Source organism: Myotis lucifugus, unplaced genomic scaffold (assembly GCF_000147115.1).
Source record: "Myotis lucifugus unplaced genomic scaffold, Myoluc2.0 scaffold_22, whole genome shotgun sequence".
In the NCBI taxonomy this organism is placed as follows: Eukaryota; Metazoa; Chordata; class Mammalia; order Chiroptera; family Vespertilionidae; genus Myotis; species Myotis lucifugus.
This window is the reverse complement of record NW_005871070.1, coordinates 5,841,898-5,850,148: the sequence shown is the minus strand read 5'-3', so window position 1 is coordinate 5,850,148 and position 8,251 is coordinate 5,841,898. Positions and strand designations below refer to the sequence as shown.

The window sequence follows — 8,251 nt, the reverse complement described above, 5'->3', positions numbered from 1 at the left end:
AAGGTTCGATTTGGTCAGGGTTTGATTCCCCATCAGGCACATGCCTGGTGTTTCAGGCTCAATCCCTATAGGGGCGTGCAGGAGGCAACTGTTTGATAATTCTCTCCCATCACTGATGTTTCGATCTCTCTCCTTCTCCCTTCTCTGATATCAATAAAAATATATTAAAAATAAAATAATAACCAATGTGGGTACCACTTATTAAATACCTAGTATATGATGGCACTTTTATGTGCATTAACTCTAATCATCTCAACAACTCTACTGAGCAGAATAAATAATGTATAGATATAATTATTTGTTTTCATATGAGAAAACAGTAAAGCTGCAATTTCAGAATTCTAGCTCGGGTCTATTTGAGTCCAAAGCCCACATGTCCTTTTTCATAGCTCCACACTGCCTTAAAGACTTTGAAGTATTCTTTCCAAACAAGGTGTGGAACTTGTTCCACTCTGGCCACATAAGTTCTTTAGCTTCACTGAAAGAATTGAGGAGATAAGGCCATAATTGTCCTACTGCTCTACTATTGTCCCAAATTTTAGAGTCCCTCTGAATCTGACCAGGATCTTTTTCATAGTCTTGCCTCTTATGTTGAGGAAATTAGGGGGTGAAATTAAGAGAGGACCCTCCCCTCCGTAGTGCCTTGGTCTTTGAGCCATGACCTGGGCCTCTGGAAGGATAGCCCCCTTGCTGAGTCCCAGGCTGGTGAAAGCTACAAAATGTGCTCCTTAGCAATAATCTCAACACACCCTGGTCTCAGAAGTAGTCCACCTGCCCAATGCACCTGTTCTTCCTTCCTCAATCCTCTTCTTTTCGGGGTTCCTTTAAAGCTCTCTGACTCTGGAAGTCTTCTTTCCCACACCTCTTCATGAGGCCAGGAACCCGTTCCTATAGCTCAGACACCCCTGCTTCCTTTCTGGTCCTTCACCTGGGACTTGGATGACACCAGATTCCTTTCCCCTCAAGGACCCTGGACACACTCTAGCCCAGTGGTCGGCAAACTCATTAGTCAACAGAGCCAAATATCAACAGTACGACGATTGAAATGTCTTTTGAGAGCCAAATTTAAACTTATATAGGTAGGTATATTGTTATTGATTAGGGTACTCCTAAGCTGGCCTTTGCTAAAATAATAATAAAGCCACCAACACAAAAGAATTACAATTCTGAAATTGATGACAAAAATACCTGTAGGATTTGCAGCTGGTTGGAAAAATACAGGTAACTTTATGCTTCGAGTAGGTACTTTTGTCACCCGCGCTCAATTTGCGGACACAACTAGCACTAACCACTGCACATGAGACTGCTGACTGACTGGCTCACTCAACTCCTGCATGAATCACACGCGCCTCCCCCGCGCGCTGCTTATCCCGCCGGCCCGCCTGTGCTGCGTCTCCTGCGCCGCGTCTCCTGTCACCCGGCAGACAGACACCCCCCACTTCTTCCAATGCCACTTCTTCAAAATAGACTCGCCCAGGCCGAAAACCGACTTCTGCACATGGGCCATGAAGTTTCAATCGCACTGTATGTGCGCGCCCGCACGTGGTATTTTGTGGAAGAGCCACACTCAAGGGGCCAAAGAGCCGCATGTGGTTCGCGAGCCACGGTTTGCCGACCACTGCTCTAGGGGGAATTGTGAAAGACCAGTTCTCTTTCTGCCACTTCACTGCTTACTGTGTCAGCAGACCTGTTGTCAACCGACCTGTGAGGAAAGTGGTGGGAAGAGTACTAGTGTTTTAGCGCCTCTCCTCCAGCACTCAGATACTCCTGCTTGGCATCTCTCCATACCTGAGTATTTATGCCTATATATTCTATTGCATAATTCATTCAAACTTCCTAATGTGTCAAAAGGGGGCATTATTGATGTGTTTCCTTGGAAAAGTTGCTGGATAAGTGCTACCCACTGTTCTCTTGTTCCCTATAAGCCAAAGATTTCAGCCTGAAGAAACAAATATAAATGATTTGCAGCAGAACGCATAGAATTTACTCCATGTAGTGAGCCTTTTGGGACGAGGATTTTTGTCCTATTTAAAATGAAAGATTTATGTCACACCATATTATTGAAAATTTTAATTGTCATAACATAGTTCAGTATATTAAGGGAGCCAGATAAAATGAAAAATTGCTTTTTTCAAAGAGGTGAAGCAAATGAGTGTCTTGTTCATTTACAATGGTGTGTTACTTCTACCTTACTGAGATTTTGGAAAAGGGTTATATTCACTGCATTATAGAATATTGGTAATAATGTTGGTCATTCACCATTAACATTGTCTTGGCCTCACTAGCCCAAGTGGAATTAAGTATGTTGATAAACTGTGTAGACCTGTGTAAACATATAGTACATTAGATCTGTATAGTGGGTCACATCTGTGTGCCATTAGGCCATGTCTATGTGCTTTTGAGGAAATGGGAGGATATTATTGGCTGTACACTTTCCTGAAAGGTGCCTGTTATGGCAGAAAAGAACAGGAAAAAGGTACAAACCTGGGGGAGAGGAACAGCAAATTCCTTAAGCAAGTTTCATGACTTATAATGAGAACAGAAGGAACATTCAGAAAGTGATAAAGGCTTAAGGTTGTGTTTATAAAACCCTTAGTATATTTTTTATTTGCTTTGGAATAAAAGTTTTCCATTAGGGCTCAGAGGCCAATTTGAGTCTTCAGGGCCTCAATCCTTTAGGGGTACTTTCTCTCTAGCCTGTGAAGCATTTATGTAGAAATTAAAGTAGGTCATCCTATTACTAAGAAGAAGCCCCCAAGCAAGATAATAAAACAAATCTTACTTGTTGGAAAAGGTCAAGGCTAGAATGAACAAATCTCATTGGAGGCAAAAAGAATATATCCCTAATATTCAATCACACAAAATTCACACTAGCCTGCACAAATTTGGAGCCATTTTTGGTCTTCAAATTTAGTCAATAATCATTACACATCTGTGAGTCAGATGTATAAGCATATCTGTAGTTTTTCTGCCCAGGGTAGTTTTCACATACAAACGTGTTCAGAACACACATTCCACACCATCTCCACAACTATCAGCACCTCTTTCACTAAATGGTTAAATGCAGAATGCAAACCAAAAGCTAAAAGGAGAAGAGAAGAAAAAGAAATAAGAGGGGGAAAATAAAGTAGGCTGAAATGGGTATCTAGATGTGAGATTGAAGCTATTGATTCCAAACATGTGCACTGGCATTTCCAAGGTGATACCAGGTGACATACTTCCTTACCTTTTTTAGGCCACTATCATTCATGGGGAGGTTGCTGTTTACTTAGACTCGAGTTATGACTAAGGAAGAGTTATAATGGGAATTCACCTTTCTTAAATTAGTGGGTATTTCTTCATTAAAATATTCATTCAAATTTATATCACAGCATGTGTGACAGATACAGGTGACAAATATCTTCAGTATGAAGGTAGTCATCTAATAGTCTTGGAATTATAGACACCTGAGAAAAAATACTATTCTATTACTGTAAATAAGTAATAGTTCGCATGATTAGCCCTTAAAAGAAACCAGGCAGATGGCCAAGTGAAAAATCAGACTTCCAACTGAATCAATATGTTTGCCCGTTCATACCACTGTTGTTGGCAATTTGGATGCCTTTGACCTAGAAGGCTGAGAAAGACTACGTGGGAGGTGACAGTTGTGGCTGAAGGCATTATAGGGCTATATGGCTGAGGCCACAATAAATCCTATAGACTCAATAGAATTTTAATAAGTCAGCAGTCATTGAGAGGTGGACTGTAATTCATCAAACACATTGAATGGTAGCATATTTCCATTTTCAAATTATTTTGTTCTAACATATCTTTAGCTATTTAAGTCAAAGAGTAGGTAAATGGATCATTGTGCACATTAGAATTAGACTGAGACTACTGATTCAAGGTTTCTAGTGAACGAATTATCAATATGGCCAACTGCAGATTTCTTTTTAGAATTACTATGAGTTGGCAGATCAGTGCATTTGAATAGATCATGCATAACCTAGATTATTTTACAGTGAATCCCTTGTAGGGTGTATAATGTTAGGCTATTATACAACTTCAGTAAACCACATGGTCCTGAGTCACTGAAAACACTTTATCTGGTGATTCCTCAGGTGTGGTAGGTGATACAGAATTTTAAAGGAAAAAATAACCAATGATTATTTGATTTAGTCAAACAGGTAAAACAGAAAACAGTTGAGTGTGTCATTTTTGCAGCCTCATCTGGTGGATCAGAAAGGCATGGATATGGCAGGCCCAGGAGTTTCCACAGCTTAGGTACATTCCCGCCCTTCTTTAACTCACCTTCTCTGGTTTTCACATTCAAGGCAGTCACTTTAGATGTTATCTTGGCATTTGTGTTATATTTCATCATAGACAACTTTAGTCCCATGATTCCTATTAAATCTCACTAAGAGTTTGATTAAAGCCATCTTTTGATCCAGGAAATTCAAATAATAAAATAGTCAGTTGCTCTTCAGTGATGGCAAAGAATTCTCTTCCAGTCGGGGTAGTCATTGAAGTAGATCAGAAAGAGGAAAGAAACTCCAATCTCATTTTTCATATTTTAAAAAATCACTTTACTAAGTCAGTAGAAAATACTAGAATTCAATTTTCTTCTTTACTAATGTCTTTATCCCACAAAATTACCCACACCTCATCCGGTCCTTTCATTCTGTTCCTGAATTGGACCATAGCAGAAACCAGGATATACAGCCAAGTACAACTGCTTTTATTACATAAATTTAGACTGTCATTTAATGTATACCTAGTAAATTTGATCCTAGTCATATGCTGAAGTGCTCTACTTTAAAGGATACCACCTAGAGAATCTCTGAAGAAGATTTCTTATGACATGAGATTCTGTGCAAGTCTGTTAGCAAACAATAAAAATCCATAATTTCTTTGGCTTCTTGTGTGTTAAGCAGGCCAATGGGGATAGACAGAAGCATTCCCTTGGAGTCTTTAATAGGATGAGAGCTCGGTGAACAAGCGTGTATGCTGGTTCTTCTCACCAAGATTCACCGGCCAACTGTGAAATGAAAGTAAAAGATCAGCAACGCTTCTGAGAGCCATAGCAAGTGGTAAACCAACTTGTTTACCCCAAGATCATTCAGGACCAGTTTCCCAATTCCATCAGAATAATTGATTTTTACATAAATGTGTAGCTCTGCTCTGTACGGAGCTAAAGCAATGAATCAGTGTGGTCTCTAAGCATTTAAAATGCACAGAAAACCAATATAAAATTTCAATATTGTAAATATAGACCCACAAGAGGTGCAATAACTCGAAAGATTTTTCAAAAGAAATCCCAAGCATTGCTGATTTCTAGAAGTAAATGTTTCTATTATCATTCCATCATATTTATAGCTTTATGTGGGTCTAGTAAAAATTAATTATTAATTATACAAATGGCATATAAAATAAAGAGCAGATAATTTATTTACAGTGATTTTCTGAAATTAACACAGAAGGTTTTCATGGCCCAAGCATTTTTCCCAGCCAGAATTTCTAAACTACTACTATAGTCAGCTCAGACTACCATAACAAAATACCATGCATTGGGTGGCTTATTTTCTTATTTTTTTTTTAATTTTCAAATTGACTTCTATATAAAACAGAAATATCTTTTTTATAATTCTGGAGGCTAAAAGTTCAAGATCAAGGTGCCAGCAAGATAGGATTCTGATGGGACGCCATTCCTGGCTTGCTGACAGATGCCTTCTTGTGTGCTCTCATGGCCTATCCTGGGTACATGCTCTCTTTCTCTTACTATAAAGCAATCCTATCAGATTAGGACTCCACCCATGTGATTTCATTTAACCTTAATTACTTCCTAAAAGCCTGGTCCCCAAACACAGTCACATTAGAGCAGCAGTTCTCAACCTGTGGGTCACGACCCCTTTGGGGTTCGAACGACCCTTTCACAGGGGTCGCCTAAATACATCCTACATATCAGATATTTACATTACGATTCATAACAGTAGCAAAATTACAGTTATGAAGTAGCAACGAAAATAATTTTATGGTTGGGGGTCACCACAACATGAAGAACTGTATTAAAGGGTCGCGGCATTAGGGAGGTTGAGAACCACTGCATTAGAGGTTAGAATTTCAACACATGAGTTTTGGGGAAACATAATTCAGCCCGTGGCAACCAAATTTGTAACAATCAAGTTCCTTTCAGTACAAATTTTTTTTAATACCTTTTCCCTAGAGATACCAATAAGTATTTCCTGAAATGAAACTCATATGAATGTACCAGATTAAATCTGAGGTCTCTAAATTGTCTTTTAATGTGCTAAATTCATTACAAGATTCTTTAATCATTGTTACTACATCTGACACAGATTCCTCTCCTAAAGGTATACATATACAAAGCTTTTATTATTTTCTCTTAAAGAGGCTGTTTTTAAAGTTACTACCTGCCCAGTAAACAGTCAGGTTCATGTCATAATCAGCCACAGCAGAGACAGCATATGGTGCTACCTTGCATCATCAAGAATGCACTGTCAAGAAAACGTTAACTACTGCTGTCTGTGACATCCATCTTGTTTTCACATTGACTCCTATATAAAAGAGTATGTACAATACCAGAGAGGGAAAGACCAAACCCTAAGTCTAAGAGAAGAACTCTGGGACAGGAAATGGGTGCATGTGCTGGCCAGCTCCATACCTGCTGGACTGTGCTCCTGTCTTGTCCTGGCAGTTGCCTGTTGGGAGGTATGGTTCTCCCAGCAACTTTGTATTAACTGTGGGCCTTCTCTACTTGTAGGCATTAGCACCTTCCTCCATGAATTTCCTTGAGGTCTAGCTGTCTCTTGACTGTACAATTTTACAAATTCCCAAAAGATAAACGTGAGGTAACAGATGTGGTAATTAACTAGATGGCAGGAATCCTTCTACAATGTATACATCTACCACATCCTCACAATGTACACTTAATGTCTTACAATTGCATTTGTTAATTATACCTCACTAAAACTGGAAAACACAAATTTCATCAATCTGTGCCTTTTCCAACCCAAAGATAGCATAGCAGTGGTGTCGAGCTCTGTGATATCAGCCTGAGGTATCCTAAGCTGGAAACTGCCTTTGCCCTGCAGCTTTTTGTTTTATAAAGTTAACTTCCAGCTTCACTCATGTTCTTGGTCTCAGATCCCACGGAAGAATTTTTTTAAGGAAGCAGCTCCTGAGTCAGGCCTCCTTCAGCTTTGGGAAACCTCAGCTGGCACAGGCCTGGGGCACAGTAGGACCTCAACAGGCATTTTCTGAATGCTTCTCACTCAGAACGTATGAGCATGAGAACCGCCTATGTGGAAAGAAATGCTGGAGGAAGCGCAGAGTTCAAGCAGCTGTGATGGGGTGCGAAACAACTCAATGCCCAGCAGGTGGTCCCACAGCAGGTAGAAAGGGGGACCCCTTTCTTAGATCTGCCACATACTGATGCTGGACAACCTACTTAATTTTTCTGAGTCTCAGTTTCCTTATCTGTAAAGTAGGATTTAATACACCTAGCTCACATTTGGTTTATGTACTAGTAATTTGCCTAATAAATTTTAGTTTCCCTCCCTCTCCCCTCTTCTATGATGAATATTTGAGTGAATTGAGCATGGCTTAAGACATCCTATAATATAATATGATTGCATATCCTATATAATAAAAGGGTAATATGCAAATGGACCCTAACTGGACCAGAACAACCACTGGACCAGTCACCATGAGGCACACTGACCACCTCTTGGTCTCTTTCCCCGGCTGGCAGGCTCCGATTGCCTGATGGTGAACGGGGAACCGGGGGTGGGTGGCAGATGGGGGGAGGGGTGGGAGTAGGGCCAGCTGCCAGCAGCCAGGGAAGATGGCCCTGATCACAGGCCAGGCCTAGGGACCATACCCACACATGAATTTTGTGCACCGGGCCTCTAGTATATATTATATATTATGTAAAGTAGTACACTTGTCTATCTATACTAATAAAAGGGTAATATGCTAATTAGAGCAGACATCCATCCGGACGTCCATCTGGACAAAGCCACGAGGGCCTAGGGCCAGCAGCAGCATGGGAAAGGCGCCATGGCAGAGAGGAGGCCGTGCCAATGCAAAGGTGGGAGTGGAGGTGGGGCCTCCACTGCGGGAGTGGAGGCAGGGCCTCCCCTGCAGGAGCAGCCCTGCCACTGCGGGAACGGCAGCAGAGGAGCGGCGCACCACTGGAGCAGGAACGAGGCAGCGCCTCTGCTTCGGCGTGAGTGGAAGCAGCATGCAGAGC

The 8,251-nt window shown here is 40.9% G+C and overlaps 1 protein-coding gene across 1 annotated transcript in view; it reads left to right on the top strand.

Annotated features, from left to right (window-relative positions):
* The window catches only part of NPAS3 (neuronal PAS domain protein 3), an 869,596-nt gene that overhangs the window by 609,302 nt on the left and 252,043 nt on the right, over positions 1-8,251 (top strand).